The sequence below is a fragment of the Lissotriton vulgaris genome, chromosome 4_1 (assembly GCF_964263255.1).
Source record: "Lissotriton vulgaris chromosome 4_1, aLisVul1.2, whole genome shotgun sequence".
NCBI classification, from domain to species: Eukaryota; Metazoa; Chordata; class Amphibia; order Caudata; family Salamandridae; genus Lissotriton; species Lissotriton vulgaris.
The window spans coordinates 1,772,925,123-1,772,951,513 of NC_141691.1; positions in this window are offsets into that span (position 1 = coordinate 1,772,925,123).

Here is a 26,391-nt window from a genome sequence, read left to right on the forward strand (position 1 = left end):
ATATTCTCTATCGTGCCGTTGTAATGCTACAGTAAGGACAAACCAGGTTTCATTTTCTTTTTTTCCATAGCCATGCAACTGCCACTGTGTCACACCACTAGTACCACCACAAGGAGGAGGAAATTTCAGCCGCCCTGTATTGCAACCTTAATCGCCATTTCCCGTGGAGCCAGCCCTGGGCTTAGCCCTACTTTCAAACAGAAATTACAGGTAAGATAAGCGTTTGGTTGGAGGTAGTATAATGGAGAATTAGGAGAGACGAGAGATTGACGGTAGTACTACTAAAGTCCTAGGACTATTCAGGAAAACAAACTTACTGTTAAACCCCCACCCACCAGACTCAAAAGCAGTAAAAAACAGGTATGGTCAGATAAAGTTTCAAAAAGTATATCTTTATAGCCCTAACAAAATAATATCCCGCAAGGTAGGACAGTCTGAGGGATAAGCGGCGCCGGCGTGCCTTGCAAATCCTGTGGGGGGCAGCTGCTGTCTTTGCTGCTCCGCGGTGGCGTTTGGCTTTGGTAGCCCGCACCGCTGGAGCACTGCACTGGCTGGCAGCCCGCACGGAGGAGGATGCAGCTGTCCCAGTGGACGTTGTTGTATTACCAGACTGCGTCTCCTCCTCCTCCAGGGCCACCAGCCGCCGATATTCAGTGACAGTGGCATCCAGCCTCCGTTGCCGGGCCATTCGAGCCAGCTACTTCCTCCTTGATGGTCTCTTGGATTTGGAAGGAGCAACTACATGAAGAAAGAAAGACATAGTCTGTAACCAATGCTCCTTAAGATTAACACAAAATGATTGAGCAGAAAGTTGTCACAGTACAAGTAGAAAATTGAAAGCACAGTACATAACTATTGAGGACAGTATCTATGTAACCTCCGACTTCTTCATCCTTGCTCTAACATTAGTGGGAGTTTAAGGAACAAATTCTACGAGCACTATGGACTTCCATTACAGTCGACTATGACAGTACACCAGTCTTATTCTTCTTCTTCTCTCTTGTTTAGGAAAATTGGTACGTTATCTTATGCAATCCAGCATAATGCCAGCGCAGTGAACTTCCACCCGAGAAAAACAGACGCACACCATGGTGAGTGAGACAGACTTGCGTTACTGTACCGGTCCAGTACATGCAGGTGGTGAAGCTCTTACTTTTCTATTACGGGTGGCACTGAGAATACTCTGTTAAAAGGGCTACTGCTTAATTAATTTAGCTTTCACCCTACAGTGCAAATGAGTATTAGAAAAGGAAAATGAAGAAGCTAAATAATCTGATTATCTATCACTTCACATGGGATGTATTTGATGGCATATGGGATGACTTTAGGTGCTTTGCCTATTATTGAGTGAACAGTGATACACCCACACATGAATGATGTACTACTACTAAACTAAAGTTATTAAGAGAGGTAGGGAGTGTCCACCGTAATAACCGGATATATGCTGTGCTTGCAGTTGCAATGCAAACTACTGCTACTATTCATGGTAAGATTTGGACAAAATTACAACTTCTTTTCCTTGCCTTTCCTACACTGGAACGGACGTGCGGGTGCGGTGTTACATGCTCTTCAAAGTAACACTTAGTTCATCAGTGACCGTCTACTCTCTCTAGATACACATATGCTATCTAAGAGTCAGATAGTACCATGAATGATCCAGGCATCCATCCATTCAAAGTATATGCACACATACAGTTTCTGTTTCACCCATCCTTGCACCATACCATATTCTTTCCTTCCCAGCCACCTCGGGGACCAAGCAAACACATATCATTCTTCTTTGCCAGTCATCATTACATTTCTCGTCCTTCCACACTTACTTACACCCTTCTTTTGCTTTTCATTCATCCCATCCATCAAGTTCATCTCAGATCTGATTGGGATTCTTCTCGCCAAAAACTTCACAGCTAAGTCGAAGTACATTTAGAGGAGGCTACTACCTGGTTGATTTATAATACACCCGGGCAGAAAGCACACTCTGCAGTCTTCAATCTAAATGAGTAAGGAATATATAGCTTACCTCTGCCCGCCACCACCGTGTCATCCCCCACAGAATTGTCCGGCACTTGCACCGCCTCCTCCCCAGAGTTGTCCTCCTCGTCCAATGCCACCACCACCTCCGCGCTGGCCCCGCCTCCAGATGTTCCACCTACAAAGTACATTTAATAATGTTAGAATACACCACTCACTACTATATAATATTTGGTCTAGGAGGAAGAAAGAAATGTGAAAAAAACAGTACATAATTTGATAATTTGTGACTGTCTACTATAAAGTAAAAATTTCCTTTTTCCAGGGAAGGGTGTTGTCTTGCTGCACTTTTTGGCACAACTGAAATGTGTCCAATTAATCGTCAGCACTAAGCACTTTTCCATTTTCAGTTAAACGTTTAGTTTTATGACAAACTTGATTTTAATAAATGTGTTTACTTTTAATAAAGCTTTTAAACTTAAATGGACTCTGTGGTTTTTGGTCCTCCAGACTAGAGTGGATGAGCTTAAGGTTTTGCAATTTTTGCAAGCATGAGTCCGTGTCTCTGACATCATTGGGGAATAATCATAATCATCGGTGACTTTGGGAGCTAAATGACTCTGCCACACTATCTAGTCAGTAAGGAGATTGGGGGTTCAACTACAAAGTCTGTTATCACTGAGGTATGTGGAGAGTCTAACAGCACCTATTATAATTGATAAGCTAAGCAATGCATTATTTAGTGTCCATAGTTCTGTTTGTGCAGAGTTGTCCCTGCAACAGTAGTAGAATAGATTGTCCTCCTATCCAAACCAAAAGTAAAGTAGTATCCTATTCTTTCTTGGTGGTCATTCACCTTTTTATTGTTGGCAATTGTCAAAGCATAAACATTTAGAAGACTTGAAAAGGTCGAGGCAGGATAAGAATTTAGATACAGTCTACAAGAAGATCAAAGACGATTTAGAAAAAATCGAATGAGGAACGCTAGGAAAAAATAGGCACTCTATATTAAAATTAAAACTTACCGAGGCCAGCAAAGGAGCCCTCGCCTGCCCGATCCTGGCCTGCATCCTTTTGAACAGCAGCCTCCTCCTCCTGTGTCCTCTTACCCCTGGGGGGAGCTGATGTACAACATGAAAGAAAGAAAGACCAGAAAACATGGATGATATTTGTCAACCAAATCAAACATTTCAAAAGAACAATAACAAAATATTTTGGTGAAATAGCAAATAGACAAGTATTCCACGGGATATATTGACCGATCTCATGTGGTCTACTACGTTATTAGTATTGCTTGATTTGCACGCGAAGTGACAGACAAAGTCCATAGTGATTGCAGATCAGCGACAACACTAAAAAGTTTCCTACTACATTAACCAGTCATTAAAATACTCAAACTATCAATCCACCACCACTATTTCTTCTTATCGCCATGTGTACAAAGGAAGGACTGGACTCTAGTCTGTAGGGGCTGATTTAGAAGCCCCTTGCGGCTCTTTTGCTACATTGTTGCGTGACTTTTGTGACGCAGCGGCAGAACAAAAGAGGCGCCATGGTGTAGCGTATATTAACAACGTGACGCATATGGGAGATGCATCACGTTGTAAAGCCCTGCGCCATCAGGGGGCGTTCCAGCGCAAGGGAGGGCGTTCCTGCGAAGGAACGCATCCTAAAAGTGGCTGAGGGAAATCTACAAGATTTCAATCAATCAGTCACTTTGAGGACAATGATGTGTGACTCAAACCCTGTGCCTGCTTGAAGCAGACGTACGGCTTGACACAGCTTTGGGGAGATGGGGCACCCCAGAGCATTGCTGGAGCTGCGCCATCATTGCGACACAACTCCAGCAATGCGCCGCCTTTACAGCACATATGCGTAACGCTTTGGTGACGTTTTGGGCCCATGGTGCGCCGCATTGTAAATATGGCGCACCATGGGTGGTGGTGGCATTGCGCACAATTACTGGCGCATCCCTGCTACTTTGCAGGGATGCGCCGGTAATTAAAAATCTGACCCTTAGTGTCTAGCATTACGCAGTTCTTTAAAGTACACTCATACATAATTTCACAGGGCAATGAAATGAACACAAAATCGAAAACAAATAAGCATAGTAGCAGCGCTACTGAGAAGGAGAGCTGCGCACCTGAAATGCACAGAACATTTTGAAATATAATTTACCTACAATGTAATCAGCAGCATTAATGCTCTTGGTAAAAAACAAAAATTTGCAATATAATAACACACAGAGCAGGAGAAAACAGAGTAGTAAAGAAATAGCTACTACTACTCACCAAGCCCGGGGATCTCAAGGCCAAGCAGGTGGAGCAGATTGCGTTCCCGGTCCAGGAGATCAGTCCAACGGTGGGTGGCCTGGTTGTAGGTGCGCCGGACCCGAGAGTGTTGGTACATGGCCCGGCACACCTTCTTCCACCGCTTCCAGCGCTCCTGGATCCCGTACCCGCGAGCGATCTTGCCGCCTGCCATGATGGTCCTGGGGAGGCGGCGCTGAACATAAAAAATTAGTGTGGCCACCTCCTCCGGGCTGAAGATCTCCCGGGGTGCAACCTGCTCCCCCCTCAAACGCCCGCACGGGAGCCGGGCACGGGGTGCGGGACCCTTCCCCTTCTCGGGATGCTTCCCGGCTCCCTTTACCATGGTATGGGCAGAAAAGAAGCTAAATAATAAAGAAAATAGAATAGGGAAGAAGAAAAGAAAAGAGTTTAAAAAAGTAGTTTAAAATTAACCAAAAGTAGCAGAAAACACAAAAATATAGAGCTAGAAAAACAGAGGGATAAATAATAAGTAAAATAGATTAAAAAAAAACCTTCAAAGAAGCAAAGGATGGCAGAGATTCAGAGAGGATACAAAAAGCATGCCCAGAACCATAGCAATGAATGAGAAACAAGATGGCCGCACCCGTTCACGACTGCGTGGGTAAGTTCGTGCGAGATTTTCCTCGCGAACACACGCGAAATTGTACTATCGAGCCACACACTTTGCGAGATTACACATCTCGCCCGAAAACGGAAATACGTCATGCAAAGAAGATGGCCACGCCAGTGAATGACCGTGAGGGTAACTTTGCGCCGTTGCGGTACAAGCAGCTTGCTGAAACGCACAAAACCTTGCGAACTAACACGCCGCAAAAAACAAATCGCATATTCGCACGAATTTGCGGCTTCCGAATTCGATCTCGCGCACGTTCGCGCCCCGCGAATCCCGCGAAATTGCAGAAAAACGAGTTTTGCAAAACTGAAAGCACTCAGCAGGTGCAAAAGTTCAAACTCATCATTAGTAACCATTCCCTGTAGTGCTTCCTGACTGGGGCCCCTCCAGAGTTCAGTTGCTAGTTGCAACAATTGTATGACCCTGCTCTGACCCTCACAGCAGGCTCACCGAATAGCTACAAGTAGGCCACAAAGGTCCTGGAAAAGAAAATTGCACTGCAACATAAAGCAAATTACAGATAAGGAAGCAGGTGCCAGACTGGAATTTTAAAACAGTGACACATTAATAAATCAACCCCAAATTAATCCATGTCAGTTGAAGCAGGGCAGTTGTGCTTGCTTTCCCCCCCATAATCTACAGTGATGATGATGAACCAGAGGGTGGCATTGATGTACCAGAGGGTGGCATGTGAGAAACAGAGGGTGGCAGTGTTGAAACAGAGGGTGCTGTGAACCTGTGATGATGAACCAGACGTAGAAACAACATAGTCGCGACCGTTGCGTGCCGACAAGTAAGTTCGCAATTGCGAACTGGTACAAAACCCTCACGAACTGGCAGAAACTCTTGCGAACACAAAAAAAACTAAAAAATCCGCAAATTCGCGAGAGTTCGTGGATTTTGCGGATTGCGAGTTCGCAAATACGCAAATTTGCGAACGCCAGATTCGCAAAATTCGCCCATGCTTATAAATAACTCTCAGAAGTATGATGGGACTGGCTGCAGTAGTAGGCCACCATAAGTGTGGTAATTGTTCCTGTTGTGTGCAGACAGATGAAGGGTTTGTATTTACTTTCAATGGGATCTACTGGAAACATGAGGTCTTTACAGACTGCCTGACTAAAAATTTAGTATATGCGATCACATGTCCTTGTCCCAAACTATATATAGGAAAGACAACCCAGGAAGCACGACAGCGTATTACGCAACACAAATCTAGAATAAGGAAAGAGACACCAAATGCCCCTCTGGTACATCATTGGGTATTAAACAAACATAAAGAAGAAGATTGACGTTGGACAATCATTTCTAAGATTCAGAAAGACCACAGGGGAGGAGACATTCAAGATAAACTCAACCAGCGTGAAGCTCTACTAATAATGAAATATAATACAGCAAACACAGGGCTGAATTAGATCTCCGAGATTTTTAAGGAGGCACAATAAACAGTTGGTTCTTGGATGTACTTATCCATCACGTCTAGTACATAGTTGCCCTATTTTGATAGCACAGCATTGAGTGGCCATATTCATACCCTATGTTTCCAGTCGGTTCATTTTGCCAAAAACCAGCTTTAGCACTCATCACTAGCAAGACAATCCTTTCTCAAAGTGATCAAGCCCACTTCGTGATTCTCCATGATGTAATTTAAACATTTAACATACATGATGCGATTTTATTAAAACGTCTTCTTTCCAAGTTCTGAACTTGTCTGTTCGCACAGACCGAGGTCCCAATAAAGTTGCAGTCAGCATCTCAATACTCAAAAATGTACTGTTGCTGTAAATCTTTCCACCGCCAGCCTGGGGATCCAACCATGTGACCGCGGCGTTAGCCAATTAATACAACGGGAGGGCAGAGTAAGGAAGCACACTCTTCCGATACTGTGAGAGGCGCGATTGAAACGAAATGAAGGTACTATGGCTGCTCCTCCTTTTTCAACTTGAATTGCTTGCCTCATAACCGCCGCATCTAAAATCTCACTCTATTCGTTGCAGGGGAAAACTTCAAAACCCGCTTCGAAAAAACGTTCTACCATTGCTTAGACGTTGGCAGCATTGAACTCCGGTAAGCTCATATTAGTAGTTCCCATTCATACCTGTCCCGCACGGCGTCTTCACGGGCATTTTTTACTTACAAGTGTTTTTTCTGCCCTCTCCCCAGAAACACCTTCATGAAACTAAGTTGGTGAGTGCCCTTCTTTTTGCACGCCTCGTCTCTATAGATTAGGTCCATTAAACAAGCTATGTCTGTGCCGAGTGCTAAGTATGTTGCTTGTGTTGTTTGTGTCTATAGTGTCTCCGCAACTCAAACATCACATGTATTGGTGACTGAATTCCACATCAAAAAGGTAGGGTGTCGGGGTACCGACAGGTGGTGCCAATATTGGTGATTCCATTTGTTTTTCGGAACAAATAGTAAAACCAACGTTTGTTTGTGTTTTTTTAGAGACTGTTGGTCCTGAGGAGAATCCCGCAAACTGGGGATTTGAAACGCATCGACCTGGTTTTGGTTCCTTTTGTCAACCATACTATAGCGATATTCTCTTAGCAGGGCTCTGCTTCTAAATACGTTTCCGATTAAAAATGAAACTATGAGATGTCAAATCACTAATGTTGATAAATAATCTATTATTGACATTAGGACCAAAGAATATGTTTGTATGAGTTAAGGACAAATGTATTGGCCAGTGTGTAAGTTGGATGTGTTGGGAACCTGTAAATTGTATTGTATATAGCTATTTTTGATGTAATGTTTTATATATGTTCATGCAAAAAACTCATGATTTGCTTATGAAGAAAAAAATTATATTTGGACTAGTGAACTAAACGACATAATAAACTAGTGACGAAAGTAAACAAACGGACCGGTATGTTTTATTCATAAAGGTCGACACCAGGATTTGAAAGCAACTACCAGTACTGGCATTTGTGTTCTTTCTAAAGGTGGCATTTCTAAAATAGTAATGTCAAATACAAATTTACCAGTAAAGAGGATTGATCGTTACCATTCCAAAGATATAAAACATGATAGAGCTTTTACTTTCTAATCAGGAATTACAGTGTAAAGGTATATTAATGAATTCCCAATGTTATCCTGTGATAGGATTAGGCCTCACAATAGTGAAAAATGAAATTAGGTGTTTTATACTACCAGGATATGCAAAACATAAAAGTACACATCTTACCTTTTACTTACACAGCACCCTGCCCCATGGGTTACCTGGGGCCTACCATAGGGGCGACTTGTGTGTGTTAGAAGGGGAGTTCAATACGTGGCAAAGGGTTTTAAATTCCAAGTAAAAATGGCAGTAACTGCACACACAGACCCTGAAGTGGCAGGTCTGAGAGTGAGACATGTTTAAAGGGCTACTTGTGTCAGTGCTGCAGGCCCACTAGTAGCATTTCATTTACATGCTCTGGGTATATGGTATACCATTTTACAATGGACTTTACAAGTAAATTAAATATACCAATTGTGGATAAACCAATGTTGCTATGTTTAGAGGGAGCAAATGCACTTTAGCACAGGTCAGCAGTGGTAAAGTGCTCTGAGTCCCAAGGCCAACAAAAATAAGGTCAGAAAAACAGGAGGAGGAAGGCAAAAAGATTGGGGTAACCCTTCAAAGGGGGCAATTTTCCAATATACAATATTTTTTTTATGAAAATCTGCTCTCACAGGGACAATGTTTCAAGTTGTGGAGTGTCCTTTATAAATACCAGGGTTAAAAGCTTTTGTGTTGGAAATAGGGACAAGGCATAAGGGCTTACTGACAAAGTTCAGGGGTACAGGGAAATCTCAAAATATTGCAATTAGTGTGGCTTCCTCTATGTTGGCAGATCAAAGTAAAAAATGTCAGGAGTCTTAATCTTAAAAAATCCCTTGTTGCACTCAAATTGTTCTTGTTGAGTGGGCACCAAATGGATTGGTTAGGATGTTGAGTTTGGATTAACATGAAGCCAGACCTTTTGTCTGTTGTATCTCGCGCATTGGAAGCCATAGGATGATGTTTTCATTTATTTCAAACTATTATAAGACCATCTTCAGCAAATAGAAGACAACCATGAAATATGGAACCCTTGAACAATGTTCAGAAATTACAAAACTGAAAATAGCAAAGGGGTTCTGCAACCATCCACAGGCCTTGATCCAGACATGCAATGGCTTACAGACTCAGGTACTCACTACCAATCAATAGGATAGCTATCTAGAGGACAGGTCATGGGACAGTGGATCATCACGATCAAGTTCAGTCCATCAAAGTATCCTCAACCCTCTCATGATGCAGATCTTGCTGGAATGCTACTGGGTTGTTCCAGTTCAACAGGCTTTCAGGTCCATTTGGCTCTCTTCTAGAGATGTCCTTCACATAGATAGCAGCCAGCTGGGACTTGTGCTTGTCCTTTGGATCAGGCTATGTTCCTTTCCACTTCAAGTGGCACTGCTCCTCTTTGTCCAACCCGGGTGCAGCTAGGGTATCCTCTCCTCAGAATCTACGCCTCTTTTCAGACTTAATGAAACAACAACTTCAGGTTCTAGTATCTCCTCCTCCTCTTAGATGGGACTGCAAAGGACTAAGTAAAGTAATGGCGAGTCCAGTACTTATGCAGAATTGGGTGCATTGGAGGACAGGAAGACAGCCAGGGCACAATCAAAAGACATGGCCCTTTAAATCCTTACCTTTAACTACCCGATCAGGGGCCAATCATGCTCCCTGATATTATTGAAGGGCAACAAATGGTCAAAGGGCTGTGGCATAGAAAGTGACAGCCCAGCAATTCTAAATGAGGTTCAGCTGCTGTAAGGAGATCTGGAAACAGGGCTTCCAAACAGCCAAACTAGCTTCAAGAGTTTTTTCGTTCCAGACCATCTGCCTCACAGTGTATTATTTGTAAACTGGTAGAAGCTCAAAGGGTCAGAGACAAAGGCCAGATTGCTCCCACCAGGGTTGCATTGGATACCATGGATGAATATATCACCATTCCTATCTCTTTCAGGGATTAGTACTTAAATGGTAGTGTTGGTGTCAACTCAAAACTTCCACTCAGGCCATGTGTCAAGTGTCAAAATGTGCCTTTCAAATGTCTACTCCAAGCAAACATTTAACATAATAGTACTTTGCTGTGCCCCAAGTATTGTCCATTTTCAAAGACATCGCCTGAACTGTTGTGACGAGGAATTTTTCAGGAACTTTCAAGATTTTTTGAGTTTGCATTCACATTTATAGTTATTGAAATCTCCACTGTGTGCCACTGCAATGCTAGTTGTACATGGATTTTCACGACCTGTCATGCATTAAATATCTTGTTTAGTTATCCAAATAGCCTTCGTTGAAATCATTTTTATATTTTTGAGGCTCTTACTCCTGGACAAAGTATACTTAAATGGTTACTAATTTCTCACAGTGGATCGGAAGCTTATGAGGCCTTGTGGTGTACTTTGGGACTAGAGATCATAGGGGGACAAGGTATGCTTTTCAAAGACAGAGACCTTTTAGCTAAGCTATACCTTGATATTAATGAATTGATTAATATTGATTAAAAATGTACAACTGTAGTACAGGATAGGAGCACTTTGCAGTGTCCTGCGCAACAGAAAGACACAAAATAATTGGAGGAATTGTGACATGGGGTTACAGTGGTGAGCAGAATTCCCTAGATTCCTCCATTGGGGTACATGGCTGGTTTGAGCATGTTAAGAATGTGTACTCCTCCAGGTTAAATCCCCTAGACCCATTTGAGTTATTCCCAAGCCCCAGAAAGTCACCCACAACTTGTGTTTGGTACAACTAGTGGAAGCAGCTATAATATGTCAGAAAGCTAATAAGCATGCCGGTCCAGTTTGGTTTTCCATTGACTTGTATCAAGCTGATTTAGAAGTATGGACGCCCATTTTTAACTGAATGATGTAACATCCCCAAATGTTGTTCCAAGATCCTGGTGTAATAGCCGGTGGTGGCTCGCACTGGTAACGCGGTGGGGCGGTGAGGCAGGGCGGGGCATGGTGGGAGTAGTGGAGTTCACCACATGACAGGAAAGTTGAATGTAGAGAAATAAATAACAAAAACCACTTACATTGTGCTCACTACATCGCCCCACACCTGTGGGAGCCACCACTGGTAATAGCACATTCATTCGCTGACACAATAAAAGGTAGTAGATCGATTCTTGGTAATTACTTGCCTATTTTGTTATTCGATGGTGCATGTAAAATCCATGATCTGGAAACTCTACAGCCTGGTTTTAGGAGGGTATTGGCATTATTGATTAGGCCATAAGGCTGCACCTTATTTGCATACAATGTGCACAACCGAATAAAGTCCCATTATACATCACCATCGTAATTCTGAAACCTGCCTTCAATCTGATGGATTTAGATACCTTGTGTCATATTCCAAAATCCCAAAGTCTTGATAGTGCCTTCTTAGCAGTTGTTGGAGGCTTACGCAGCTGTACCATGGCAAGAATACGCTAAGGGCAAGAAGAATGCATGGTTGCATTCTCTATTATGAGTGGGGTACAACAAGGTTGTGTTCTTGCACCCACACTCTTTAGTTTATTCTTAAATGATGTGGGTACTTTTGCTTACCAATCTAAATTTTTACACCCCAAAGATCGGTAATGAAAACTTTCACCTACTCCTTGTAGATGATACCTTGTTATTGTCCCAAACTGAAAAATCTATGCAAATCTGTTTAGTGGGATTTTTAATTATTGCACAATGAAGCATCAAACTTTAAAAGCCGCTAAAACAAAATATATGACTTTGAGCCCAAAGACGCACTTGTTGAACACTTTTGACATTTGTGGTAAGCATGACAAAAGAGTGAGCTATTTGACTATTTAGGAATTCAATCTGATTCAAGGCTGATTTAGGTGGGGTAGAGAGAGAAAGCTGGTACCCTACTGAGACAATCTGCTTCTGCAATACTAAGGTTGTAGAGATCGGATGGGAGGTCAACTTAATACTACCATATCACATGTCTAATAAACAAAGGCTGTCGCAGTGGCTCTATATGGAGCACAGCTTTGGGTCTATTTGAATGCAACATCCCTTTAGAAAGTGGAGAACAACTTCTTAAGAACACTTTTCAGATTAGGTCAAGTTATTGACCTAATTCTCCTTTACCTTGAGTGTGGTATGAATTCAATTACCACTTAAACTGCATTGCGCCCCGTCCTCTACTGGCTGAGGCTGCTTAGGAATCCACATGTTGAGTGTATAGTGAAAGCATTCTAGAGATTGCTGTGCTCCAAAGCACCAATAGAAAACTGTGGTTTCAGCATGCGAAACCCAGCCTGTGCAAAATGAATTTGGAGGAGCCTTGAAATGACCCCACTACAGCAAAATCTTATTCTGCTAAACTGTTGATTTAGAAATGTTGCCATATTAAGTATAGGAATCTTCTTAACGTAAGTATAGTATAGGCCCATGAGTCTTTGCCATTTCACTCATAAAAATGTTTGGACTGCAAGTAACATTTTGCCAAAAGCTACCAAGAAGCTAGTTGCAAATTTTACCTTGAATTCTGGTTGGACCTCTTATCTACTCAAGAGTATTTGTCCAAGTATTACCAAGTGGCTTATCAGAATGGCTATGTGATTGTGCTTTTAAGGCACAGATACTGTTGCAAAGTCATCCTGTGCCCTGGGCACCCCTCCAACTTTTGGCTGACTGGTACTGGTGGTAACTGACTCTGACTGACCCTAGGCTCTACTTAACCAGGCCCAAGGCCAGTGGTATGCTGAAGACACACTTAGAATACAGTGAAAAAACCTACATACACTAGGGTACACTATGGGTTAGGATACCCCTATGATTGGCCTGACCTCCCTTGTAAGGCCCTAGTACATAATAGGGCAGGGGGATTGAAACCACCTTTACGTCCCTAGTATATAATAGGGCAGGGCAGTTTGGAGGCCAACAGCCTTTTCTATACTTGCATGTGTGCACTGCCGAAGTCTAAGGTCAGTTTAAAAGCAGCCCTGTGTTGCAGGATTACTTTTAAAAAGAAAATTGTGCCTAAACTAGACTTTGGTGTTTGGGATACTTACAAATGGATACATTACAATGTTTTGGCATATTAGGTACTCCCAGTGTGTCCCCTAGGTGTCCCACGGGTGGGGGGTCAGGTAGTTACAAGGAGGACCCTTTTAAAAATTTGTTTTATATGCCCTGGGTTAAGTGAACACATTTTACACAACACATTGTGACAACATGCTTCACAAAATGTGAAGGGAGGATCTGCAATACTTTTATATATTCAGAACCTCTAAAGTCTCCCCTAGGTGTTCCAAGGGTGGGGAATCTGAAGATCTAGGCAGGGTTCTTATAAAAGATGTTATATAAGCCCTGGTGTTGGACAAATGGCCCAAGTAATTTTTCCCATTGCAATTCCCCTGCCACGTAGGTTAACATCGCGGGAAGTTATTAACAAATAATTACCGCTAGGAGAATCATAAAAATTGCATTTAAAGACTTCATAAAATGGTATTTACACATCCAACAATATGGTATTGTGGAAGTTCTCCTAAAGTGTACAGACAATAATTTATAAGACTTTCTTGTCTATAAGTCAAAATTCTTCCTTCCAGTGGTCTGTCCTGTTCGGTCAGAGTTAAGTGGACTAGCCAGGCTCCTTTGATGAGGTGATAAAGAGCCACAGGGGTTAGTCAGCCCTTCTGGGAGGACAGGGTTCTGCTACACATGAATGTCAGAGCAGCGGGAGGGGTTGTAAACAATATCCTTCAATGAAGGGAGGAGACAGGCAGGAGACACCAGTTTCGTTTACAACTTGCCCTTTTAAACACAGCTAGATGCTAGGCTTAAGGAAAGAATGAGCAGATGTAAGGACTATGTAGATTAGCCATCCTGGAGGTGTGTTTCGGCAGCTTTTCTCTCCCTGAAGAAAGTTCTGACATATTGAATTTTGGAGAAATAGTGCTTTCTGGTAGATCATTGTGCCACACTTTGGAGGAAGTGGTCATGCTCTTGGGTATTGCCCTGCACCTCATTAGACTGGAGTGCCCTCCTGCTTGACCCCAAAGAATAGTGAATTAGTATCTGAGAGGGGCAGATCCTCTCACATCTGCTGCTTGAATCTTAAATAAGAAGAAGGGTCTATGCTAGAAATTTAATTTTTTCAACCAACCAGCCCCTGCACTCTGACTGACTGTGCTTCCTGCACAATCTGAAAATACAGCCCTGTGGATGAAACCTGCTTCAAAAGGTCTAAATAGCAGAATCCCTGCAAGCTACAGGTTAACAGAGCTCCCCTGGACTATCAACACAAAGAATCCTCATACTGGAATACTATCTGTGGATTTGCAAGCGTCTTGTCCAAGTGGATTGTGGGACCTGAAGTCCCAAACTTTCAAGGACCAACTTTGAGATTTGAGGCCCTTGGATTGTGTTTTGGACACGTTGGGCCCAAAAGTAGAATTTCAGGAAAAAATTCCTCACTGACTCTGGGCAGCTGGAGGCTGCACAATGTCTGGTGAGAAATCCTCCAAACAAGTTGCTAAGTGTGAATTTTTCCCTTTCAGAGGACACCAAATGTCCAAAAGTGGCACTATTGGTTTCTAAGCACTAGAAAGTGTTTAATCTGTAATAATTCATTCTCTGGTTCCCTACAGTGGATTTGTTTTCGTTTTGGCATCATTTTAAAGATAAACATATTTCCTATTTTTATACATTGGTACTGGATTTTTATTGTGTGTTGTGTCTTAATTATTTACTGAATTGGTGTTTTTAAAAGCTTTACTTACTTGTCTTTGAAATTAAGCCTGTCTGCTTGCAGGCAAGCTGCCGTTGGGTTGAGCATGGGAGTAATTTTCTAAGACCTATACTTAGCCCTATATTGTGTTAGTGGTATTATTGCCAGTGGTAAATGCATATCTGCCACTATAAATAATCCACTTTCCAACAGATACTGTCAAACACTTTATGATTTTCTACTGTAAAATAATTCCTACAATTACATAAGGTGGCCAGGACCCCTTTTTAGGAACTATGAAGTATGGAATCAATTTACAGGGCCATGGCTTCTTAAATCTGGGTCACATGGAGAATCATAAGTGTGAGTTACAAATTTCATGTGAATCATAAAGTAAAGTATAAGGACTAATGTAATATTCAATTGTGATTTATGTTATTATTAATGGGGTGCTAATATTTTCATGTACATTATGTGCATATTTTAATCTCCTTGTGGCTTTTAGCTGAAAACAATAAATGTCACTTTGACTTTGATATACCTTGATAATTTGAATCCAAGAGTTGTGCTAGCGAATGTAAGGGCCCCATTAGGATGACGGGCGGACTTTGTCCGCCTGCCATCCCGTCGTGAAAATGGACCGCCCACCATAAGGGCGGGGTTCCCGTGGGTGCTATTAGGATGCGCCCGCCATTGTGGCGGAATGTGCACTCAGCACTGCCCGCCACAATGTTAGGGAGGCATGATGTGCACTTCCATGCACAACATGGCAGGCACCGCGCGGTGCCTGCCATGTTGTGCATGGAACTGCAGGGGGGTACCATAGGTACTCCCCATGTGCACCCCACACAACCCCCAGAGTCCTTGGGGGCCCACAACGGGCCCCCCTAGCAGACTCCGCATGCCTTTCCGTGGAGGCAGGCTTTCCTAAATGCACATAGTAATACGGCTGGCGGTGTCAAACAGACACCGCCACCATATTGCAGCCTTTTCCGCCCAGTCGCAAGTCGACCGGGCGGAAATGCAGTGGACGGTCTTTCCTTCCGCCGCGGACCTCCCAGCCATAATAATATGGCGGGGGTCTTTTCAACAAGGATGGCGGGCGGATTGCCCCCGCCGGGCCGGTGGTGACAACCGCCGGGCCGGCGGGGGCAGTCCGCCCGCCATCCAAATGGGGCCCTCAGTCTCTTGCATCCATCTGTGATAGAAAGACTTGATTTTACAGTAATAAGTGCAGCTCAATATGTTTTGTACAAATCTAATATCTCTCAATTGCATGATATAGCAGCAAAATAACAAAACACACCTGGTGATTTCCTGTTTGTTAACATTAGATTCAAGTGCTTTGCATAATGACAGATATGAGCCTAAACTCTGTGGAATACAAAATCCTCGCTCACCACAGCCATTTCCCGTTGAACACAGTAATCTAGCGCGACCATGAAATATTCTATGAAATCACTTTCATTAGCATAAATGTTCATCAGCCTTCTGTTGAGGATCTGCTAGGGACTCGTTAGTTGTGATAATTAGCTACAGCTGGTTCTTTCTTCCTGCACTCTTGTGTGTTAATGTGCAAGTATTATGCGCTGGTGGTATCAGCCTCCAAAATGTTGATAATGTTAAAACCAAATGGAAAGTAATCATTCCACAATTTGCCATACAATGTAAAAATAAAATGCAGACTGCATATGATTCTGGAGGTTTTCAGCTTGATCAACAAAACTACACACCAGTAAAATATTCTCTGTTTAGAGGAATAGCTCATACAGAGCAACGGAGTGTTTACATTACCGTTCATTAGTTTTTTTTCAATTTTTTTTGTTGCTATGTTGCAAACAATAATATGGAATCCTGCAGAGAAAGCTCTAATTAAGTGATATATTTGTCTCTGCACAGGGTGCTAACAAAGATTAACACATCCTGCAAAGGTCACTGATGTTGTGATTTATGGATTCCATTCCCTTGAAGTCTCAGGGGGAGATGTGCTACTTCGAACTTCATGTGTGTGCGTGTTTTTTCAAGGTGGAGAGGTCAGTGGTATGTACAGCGGGTGGGCACTGCTTAGCACGTGGCTTTGCCTCTGTGACGCGCAGGCTACACAAGCAACACTTATGGAGTCAGGACAGACTACAAGTCCTAAGTCGTCACTGATTCATGAGCCTCAGGGAACAATATGGACATTATATTTGCTCAATCTTTAAAGATATTTGTGATTAAGAAATGGTTCCAGAAGAGGTAGATAGCTCTACATTGTCTTCATGGTTTGCATTGTTTCGTATACACATGATTTCTTTGGTAAGTTTTGGAAGTCATCATGAATAGGTTTGTTTTGATTCAACAGACACGCCTTCGTTTAAAATGATTTTGGGTCTGCCATGGTTACATTTGCATAGTTCCTGTACTTATAGGGCAGTAAGAACCATACTACTGAATTGAAAGTACTGTATGAATCATTATTTATTGATAGCTGTACAGGCTCACAGTCCTCCTTCAAAAGCAGTAGCTGGAATAATGACAGCTCCTGTTATTAACTGTACAGTCTCCTTGCCTTCTTGTTACACGGAATTTTGTGACTTGTTTGATTAGAAAAAGGACAAGTGTATTACCTCCAAATCAAAGTTATGATTGCAAGATTGACCGGGAACCTAGGGAGGGCATTAACACCTTGTAAAGGTGTATATGCACTTACTGGATCAGAATATCTCGGACCATATTTAGAAAATAAAATAGCCAATGGATTTAACAGACCTTGACAGTCTCCACTCTTTTCTCCTTTATTTGTGACCAAAAAGGGGGTGGGTTTAGAGCAGGCTGTGGTTATATCGCAATCAATGAGATTACAAATAAATAGGTACCCATTACCATTGCAGCAGCAGATGCCCTTTTTAGGTGGCTTTTTAGCACTTGGCCCATAGGAGTGCTAACATTCAAATCTACTAGCTATACTTTACCACAGAGGCATTGGTCCTCTGATGGACCTTTCTATGTCGTGGTAAAGGGTGACAATCTAGGATAACCCACTGCTGGTCTGCCCAATGAGGACCATTAGTTGGTAACAAACTCCAATGCACTGGTCCTGAGAAAGAAGATTACATCTCAAATAAATGACTCACAACACATTTTAAATTATATTAATAATTGTATTAGAGATTCAAAATGAATACAAGTACCACTTTTTGCAAACTTGTCATGCATACTAATGCATGCAGCAAAAATTTAGTCAAATTAAATCAAAGAATGTAAAGGATGGTTTCCAAGGTAACAGAATGGTTCAATTAGAAATCTCTCAAAGGGACACACGATTCTTTCAAGTTAAAGTCCTCTTGGGAAAAGTCCATAAGAATATGCAAAGGGGAATAGAGACTTTAATCAGAAAGGAAAAGATTCTCACCAGACTGCTCCAAATAGTCGAGCAGATATTTTTATTAGCATTCCTAAATGGAAAGAACAAGATAGTTTGGCCGGCAGGATAGAGTCAAGGAAGTGATGAGTGCAGAGAACTGGAGCCCACTCCTCCTAAATACAATAGTTAAGTCAAGTCAAGATAAACTTTACTCAGCCAGAGGCCATAACAGCACTCAAAACTAGACCACAGATTTTTAAAATAAAAGTATATAAAATGCATATCGCTAATCCAAACAAAATCAAGAATGCTCAATTCAATTCATAACATTTCATGAGATTAAAAAGCATTGCTGGTTACAATTTCAAACAAAATGACCGGAAAACAACTTTTAATGTTCATAACCCCTCCTAATGTGAAATGCTGTTTGTATCAAATTGAGTAGGGCAAAGCATATTTCAAGTGAACCTAGTGGCAGCATAAACAATAGCCCTTCCTTGTACTGTCTCACATTGGCCTTGCGTAGAAGAGGCGCCACAAAGTTACGTCTTAGCTCCTGGTACAAGTGGCAGAACAACAATAAGTGGCTAATGCTTTGAATTGAGCTATTGTCACGCCTGCAGAAGGGTAGGTATTGAGTCCAGGCGACAGTTTCGGGAGAGGCAAATTTAAAGTGCAAAGTGCTTAGTCTGAAAAGGGTAAGCCAGTAATGATGGATAGTGGATATGATTCAGAAAAGGGGGTGGTGATGAACAGAGTGTCTGAATTAAGCAGACCACTCTTACCCAGTCCAAAGATCAGGGCTTGATCCATCACCGTTATTTATCTCACTGCCCCATCCCAGCTCAGAACCTGGCTATATGCAAATCAGTCTGTCCCTGGCCCAGTGCATCATGGGAACAGGGCAGACTAAACTACCAAGCCAATTCTTCACCAGAAAGGAAACAAGCTAACGGGGACCGGTTTCTGGCATTTCAGCCGTCTTCGGCCCGGCTTGCTTGAATCCTGATGGAGCAGTGAGAAAGGGACTCATGTCTGAGTATACCCTGCCACACCTATAGTGGCCAAAAACGATTCAGAAAAGGGGGTGGTGATGAACAGAGTGTCTGAATTACGCAGACCACTCTTACCCAGTCCAAAGATCAGGGCTTGATCCATCACCGTTATTTATCTCACTGCCCCATCCCAGCTCAGAACCTGGCTATATGCAAATCAGTCTGTGCCTGGCACAGTGCATCATGGGAACAGGGCAGACTAAACTACCAAGCCAATTCTTCACCAGAAAGGAGACAAGCTACCGGGGACCGGTTTCTGGCATTTCAGCCGTCTTCGGCCCGGCTTGCTTGAATCCTGATGGAGCAGTGAGAAAGGGACTCATGTCTGAGTATACCCTGCCACACCTATAGTGGCCAAAAACGATTCAGAAAAGGGGGTGGTGATGAACAGAGTGTCTGAATTAAGCAGACCACTCTTACCCAGTCCAAAGATCAGGGCTTGATCCATCACCGTTATTTATCTCACTGCCCCATCCCAGCTCAGAACCTGGCTATATTCAAATCAGTCTGTCCCTGGCCCAGTGCATCATAGGAACAGGGCAGACTAAACTACCAAGCCAATTCATCACCAGAAAGGAGACAAGCTACCGGGGACCGGTTTCTGGCATTTCAGCCGTCTTCGACCCGGCTTGCTTGAATCCTGATGGAGCAGTGAGAAAGGGACTCATGTCTGAGTATACCCTGCCACACCTATAGTAGCCAAAAACGATTCAGAAAAGGGGGTGGTGATGAACAGAGTGTCTGAATTAAGCAGACCACTCCTACCCAGTCCAAAGATCAGGGCTCGATCCATCACCGTTATTTATCTCACTGCCCCATCCCAGCTCAGAACCTTGCTATATGCAAATCAGTCTGTCCCTGGCCCAGTGCATCATGGGAACAGGGCAGACTAAACTACCAAGCCAATTCTTCACCAGAAAGGAGACAAGCTACGGGGGAACGGTTTCTGGCATTTCAGCTGTCTTCGGCACGGCTTGCTTGAATCCTGATGGAGCAGTGAGAAAGGGACTCATGTCTGAGTATACCCTGCCACACCTATAGTGGCCAAAAACGATTCAGAAAAGGGGGTGGTGATGAACAGAGTGTCTGAATTAAGCAGACCACTCTTACCCAGTCCAAAGATCAGGGCTTGATCCATCACCGTTCTTTATCTCACTGCCCCATCCCAGCTCAGAACCTGGCTATATGCAAATCAGTCTGTCCCTGGCCCAGTGCATCATGGGAACAGGGCAGACTAAACTACCAAGCCAATTCTTCACCAGAAAGGAGACAAGCTACCGGGGACCGGTTTCTGGCATTTCAGCCGTCTTCGGCCCGGCTTGCTTGAATCCTGATGGAGCAGTGAGAAAGGGACTCATGTCTGAGTATACCCTGCCACACCTATAGTGGCCAAAAACGATTCAGAAAAGGGGGTGGTGATGAACAGAGTGTCTGAATTAAGCAGACCACTCTTACCCAGTCCAAAGATCAGGGCTTGATCCATCACCGTTATTTATCTCACTGCCCCATCCCAGCTCAGAACCTGGCTATATGCAAATCAGTCTGTCCCTGGCCCAGTGCATCATGGGAACAGGGCAGACTAAACTACCAAGCCAATTCTTCACCAGAAAGGAGACAAGCTACCGGGGACCGGTTTCTGGCATTTCAGCCGTCTTCGGCCTGGCTTGCTTGAATCCTGATGGAGCAGTGAGAAAGGGAATCATGTCTGAGCATACCCTGCCACACGTATAGTGGCCAAAAATGATTCAGAAAAGGGGGTGGTGATTCAGACACTCTGTTCATCACCACCCCCTTTTCTGAATCATTTTTGTCCACCATAAGCGTGGAAGGGTATACTCAGATGTGAGTACCTAGCTCATTGCACCATCAGGATTCAAGCAAGCCGGGCCGAAGACGGCTGAAATGCCAGAAACCGGTCCCCGGTAGCTTGTTTCCTTTCCACTATAAGAATTGGCTTGGTAGTTTGGTCTGCCCTGTTCCCATGATGCACTGGGCCAGGGTCAGACTAATTTGCATATAGCCAAGTTCTGAGCTGGGATGGTGCAGTGAGCTGAAAAACGGTGATGGATCAAGCCCTGATCTTTGGACTGGGTAAGAGTGGTCTGCTTAATTCAGACACTCTGTTCATCACCACCCCCTTTTCTGAATCATTTTTGTCCACCATAAGCATGGAAGGCTATACTCAGATGTGAGTCCCTAGCTCATTGCACCATCAGGATTCAAGCAAGCCGGGCCGAAGACGGCTGAAATGCCAGAAACCGGTCCCCGGTAGCTTTTTTCCTTCCCAGTATAAGAATTGGCTTGGTAGTTTGGTCTGCCCTGTTCCCATGATGCACTGGGCCAGGGTCAGACTAATTTGCATATAGCCAAGTTCTGAGCTGGGATGGTGCAGTGAGCTGAAAAACGGTGATGGATCAAGCCCTGATCTTTGGACTGGGTAAGAATGGTCTGCTTAATTCAGACACTCTGTTCATCACCACCCCCTTTTCTGAATAATTTTTGTCCACCATAAGCGTGGAAGGGTATACTCAGATGTGAGTCCCTAGCTCATTGCACCATCAGGATTCAAGCAAGCCGGGCCGAAGACGGCTGAAACGCCAGAAACCGGTCCCCGGTAGCTTGTTTCCTTCCCAGTATAAGAATTGGCTTGGTAGTTTGGTCTGCCCTGTTCCCATGATGCACTGGGCCAGGGTCAGACTAATTTGCATATAGCCAAGTTCTGAGCTGGGATGGTGCAGTGAGCTGAAAAACGGTGATGGATCAAGCCCTGATCTTTGGACTGGGTAAGAGTGGTCTGCTTAATTCAGACACTCTGTTCATCACCACCCCCTTTTCTGAATCGGATAGTGGATATGAGCCATCCCAAATAACGTTTTGAGCCAGGGGTTTTTGGAACTTGAACATTATTTACAATGCTTTGGATCTTTTGGACCATATCTATTATTTATGCAATGTTCCAGATACGCTTTATTAACATGTGGCTTAAAGTTTGCGTCAATTAAAAGGGGAGAATTGTAAAAATAAGATAAACCCACTCAAAAGAAACCTTCATGTACTTAATACTTAAAGCATTTGCTCTATCCCACTTAGTATCAGGCAGTCAGGAATAGAAGATCTTGTTAATCCGGTCTGTTGTGATGATCACATTTTCGTCCATAGTAATGAGGGAGCTAGCCCAATTCCATCGTTCAAGAATGACATGCCAAGCTCTTCAGGGCAAATTAAAGAGAAATTGCTTCCTGAGACTGATAAAATATTATGGATAAATTGGTTCCCTGCGCGTTGTAAAATATTCACATTGTTATGTCCCCAAAGGCCAATAGTCTTTATAGCGCATATTTTGTATCATAAAAATGGTGTCAGTCCACTGTGGAGTGATCTCATGTGATCTCTATTATGTTTAGCATGTACAAATTGATGATCTAGGATATTTTCTAATGCAATCCATGAGAAAGAGAACAGTATATTGCATCCTCACAGATTTATCGGAAAAAAGCTTTAATATTGTTGCTGTCCATGCATGCGGTGAAAGATTAGGTGCACATGAAATCCACACAAAGAAGAATTAAAGAAAAGTGTTGATTTGTTCTTTGAGGAATGTGGCATAAACAGAACAAATAAGCAGCATTTGAAAACGTGTACGGTTCATTGCATCAGACCACCGAAAACACACAACCTAAACAAAAAAGTCAGTTCAAATATCTTTTAAAAACTCATACTTCATTTAGGGTAAAACTCATGGTTTATGTTTAAAAGCCGTATAAGAACACTCAAATATAATAAATATATTAAATATATAGGCATTCTGTAATGTTAGTCAGTAACTAATGGCCTTCTACTACATTCTCGAAAGTAGCAACTTGTAAAATATTTTGGAAAATACTTTGACTAAAATCATTTCATAATCTAGAGCCTATGTAAAATTAGACATCTATATAAAAAAATGCAAAGCTCTAACACGTAACATAAAGTTTTTGCACCAATATATGTTGTCAAGTCACTCTGCTAAGAAATGCTACGTTTTCATGATTCATCGTCACATCTTTGTTAGAAATAAAGGTAATCAGTTACTAAATCATCTCAGAATCACTATGTTTATTCATTCTACCATTCTCTAACTAACCAGGCACACTTTTAAGGTGCTGAATAACTCGACTTAACTCGTTTCTGTATTGTTTTTCTACACATATGCAAGGTGCACATTTAAATTTAGTTTTTATTTTTGGTGGTTTTGTTTTAACCAGAATAGTCTGTATTTTCTTTCTACCACCATTGATAACTATTATTTGAGATCCAATCAAACAAGCAAATATTTTTACCAGCGTTAGAAGAGAACATCATTTAGTCAGAGCCTGGAAGGGTAGTAAAAAGAAAACTTTGATAGGCCATGCTGCGCGGGCTGTGTAAGGTTCCAGCTGTCTTTCTGTACATATTGATGAAGTACTGGGGGGAGGGGAGCACTGAAAAGAATTTTGTATGCTATACATATACAATATTTTGATTTACTCTGATTCCCTGGAAATACAGGTGCATCATAATCAGGCACTGTTAGAGATTAAAAGATCAATCATCTTTTTGCGAAAATTGGTATGCGTACATTTCATACCACTTCCAATGGAATTTTGGAGTACAACAGCCCACAGGGAATTAAAATGAATGACGCTAAAGTTTAATCAATAATTCACAGGTCGGACCCTATACTTTTTTGAAGAACTGCTTTTCCTTTTATCTGAGTATATAATACACAACTGCTGAACATCCATGTATTTGTTTATACAGATGCTTCGTACCATGTAAAGAGAGGAATTGTGTTCCTAAGACATTTAACCGTTGATCAGGTGCATGAAGTGGCCTATTATTCCCATTTTCTGGAGCAGAATTGAGTAACACAATTGCAGACATATAATTTTTGTAAATTTTGAGATATTTGAAGAATGAGTGTTATGTTGTTATTCCTTTAAGTTCACATGTTTAGAATATAGAGTGTAATGGTTGGTTAGTTCCATGTGGAACATCGATGATACAGAGCTGCTGTGAGAAGGACATCGCTTCCCTGGCTCTCACCTGTTATTTACTTATACTTGAATAAATGCTATATTCCACCTCTACATCTGGTTTGCTACCTTCACTTCAATGAGGATAATATTTATATGGAGCCAAGCATAGAATGGAAGTATACACTAACCACTGAACTATACCCTATTCTAAAGGTATTGAGGGCATTGATTACTAGACTGTTGAGATGGACATTTGTCTCTTCTGATTAGTTATAAACCTGATGGTCCAAATGGTAAGGCAATTGCCTTATCTAAACAGAATGAGAATAGCACTGTTATTGAACTTTCATTGCCTATGACAGTTGAAACCCATAATAACAATTGCATAACTTTAATGAACCGTGAAGCCAATGTACATAGAGAGTTATGGTTTATCGATACAAAAAGCTTAGCTTAGAGAAAATGAAGATAGGAACGAGACAGGTAGGTTATTATATGCACTACACATTTTGTATATTTCTTCAGTGGAACTGAAACCAAAAAGTTGGCTCTTCCTGACTCAGGGCCCAGATTTACAAACATGTCATGGAACGCAGTGCAGCACTCACAGTTACTGCACTGCGTTGCATGAGAGGGAGAGAGCAGGAAAGCGGCATATCAATTACGATACAGCATTGGCCTGCTCTCTCCCTGGCGCTTGTGCACAATTAGGCTGTTGAGGGCAACGCACACACCTCTCTTTGCACCATAGTGTTTGTGTGATGTCTAGCACTGTTTTCTATTGGAAGGATGCCTTTCCAGTATAAAATACTATGCCTAGATGGAAGAAATTGGGCTATTGTTTGAGAGGCATGGAAAGTCCACAGAAATAATAAATACAATCCTTGTCAGGGTGAACCCAAATGTCACTAAAAACATCTTTGCCTAACCCTCTAGCCTTTCAAAGACCAATACTTGTTCCTCCCAGACAGTGGCACACAGGAGCTATGATTATTCTGGATTTACCATTCTCTTAACTGCTGTTCATTTTATTGCATTACCTAAGTTGTACTCTTCAAAAGAATTAGCATACATCTTTGAACATAATATCATTTGTTTACATAGTGTAACACTCGTTTTGATAACAGACAGAGGTTTTCAATCCATCTCAAACGTCTTGTCTGCATTAGGCAAATAATAAGACATAGAATGTCATATGTTTTCCAGCTAGTTAGCTATTGTCCTCAGAAAGATAGAATAATAGAATCAATGTGTTGAACAGTAGCTGAAGTATCAAATGTTACTGCAAGGAAAGGACTGTAATTAGATACTGTGGTAAGCAGAATTAACCTGTAACACAGCTAAGTATTCTTCCATACAGTTGTTACCCTTCCTTTATATGCATGGGCATCAGCCTAGAATATTGCTATCAGATTTATATTTGTCTGCATCTGTTTCCCAATTGCAGGAATAAGTAATTGAACTGCACAAATATCAAGAGGAGGCACAAAAACATTAGAGAAAGCAAAGCTAGTGATAAGTAATATGCTCCCATAAAATGAATTCCAGCATTCTGTAGGTGAACAGTCTGGTCATTCACAAAGTAGTTAGATTTTAACAAGGCTTTCACATTGGATCCCAAGTGTCTTCGTCCATTTATCATTGACAAATTGTGAATTCTGTAACTGACCGTTTGAAATTATTACAGTGTTTGAGAATACAGCCTCTGTTTCGTGTATCTTTTTTTAAAACATTGTTCTTCAAAAACACATCTTGCTCCAAACCCTGTGCCTATTCAGGTGTATGTTGAAAAATAATATCAAATGTACAAGATTTTAGATGCACATGTTGTATGAAAACAATTGTGACATTTAGTTGGATAGAAGGGATAAGGTATTTAGGAGTGATCAGAGGAATTGGTCTATAATCTTCCTTCTTCATAGACGTTTAAAAAGTTTTATGGAGTTATATGGATAAATCTAGAGCCTGGCCGCTGTGAGAACAGCCCTTGGGGGTGGGGGAGCACTGTGCTGATCAGTGAACCACACTCACCTGTAGTCACAGGACAGATGGAGAGATGCACTTCTGTGAAGTTCATGGGTGTGAAGTTATTTTGAGGCAGATGAAGTCAGTGATACATGAAGATTGTGGAATCCAGTTGGTGTGAGGCTTTGCATGTGCAACGCGCACACAACAAGAACAGTATAGTTCAAGCCAAGACAGACTACAAATCCCATGGCACCATGAGATTCCCATAAGGCTTGGAAGGGAGAAAAACATCTGAATTTGCAGAGTATAAGTTGTGGAGTATAAGTCCTTGTGTTTCAGAGTATTCTATGCTATCCAGTCAAGATACTTAGGCCACAGATTTACAAAGAGTTG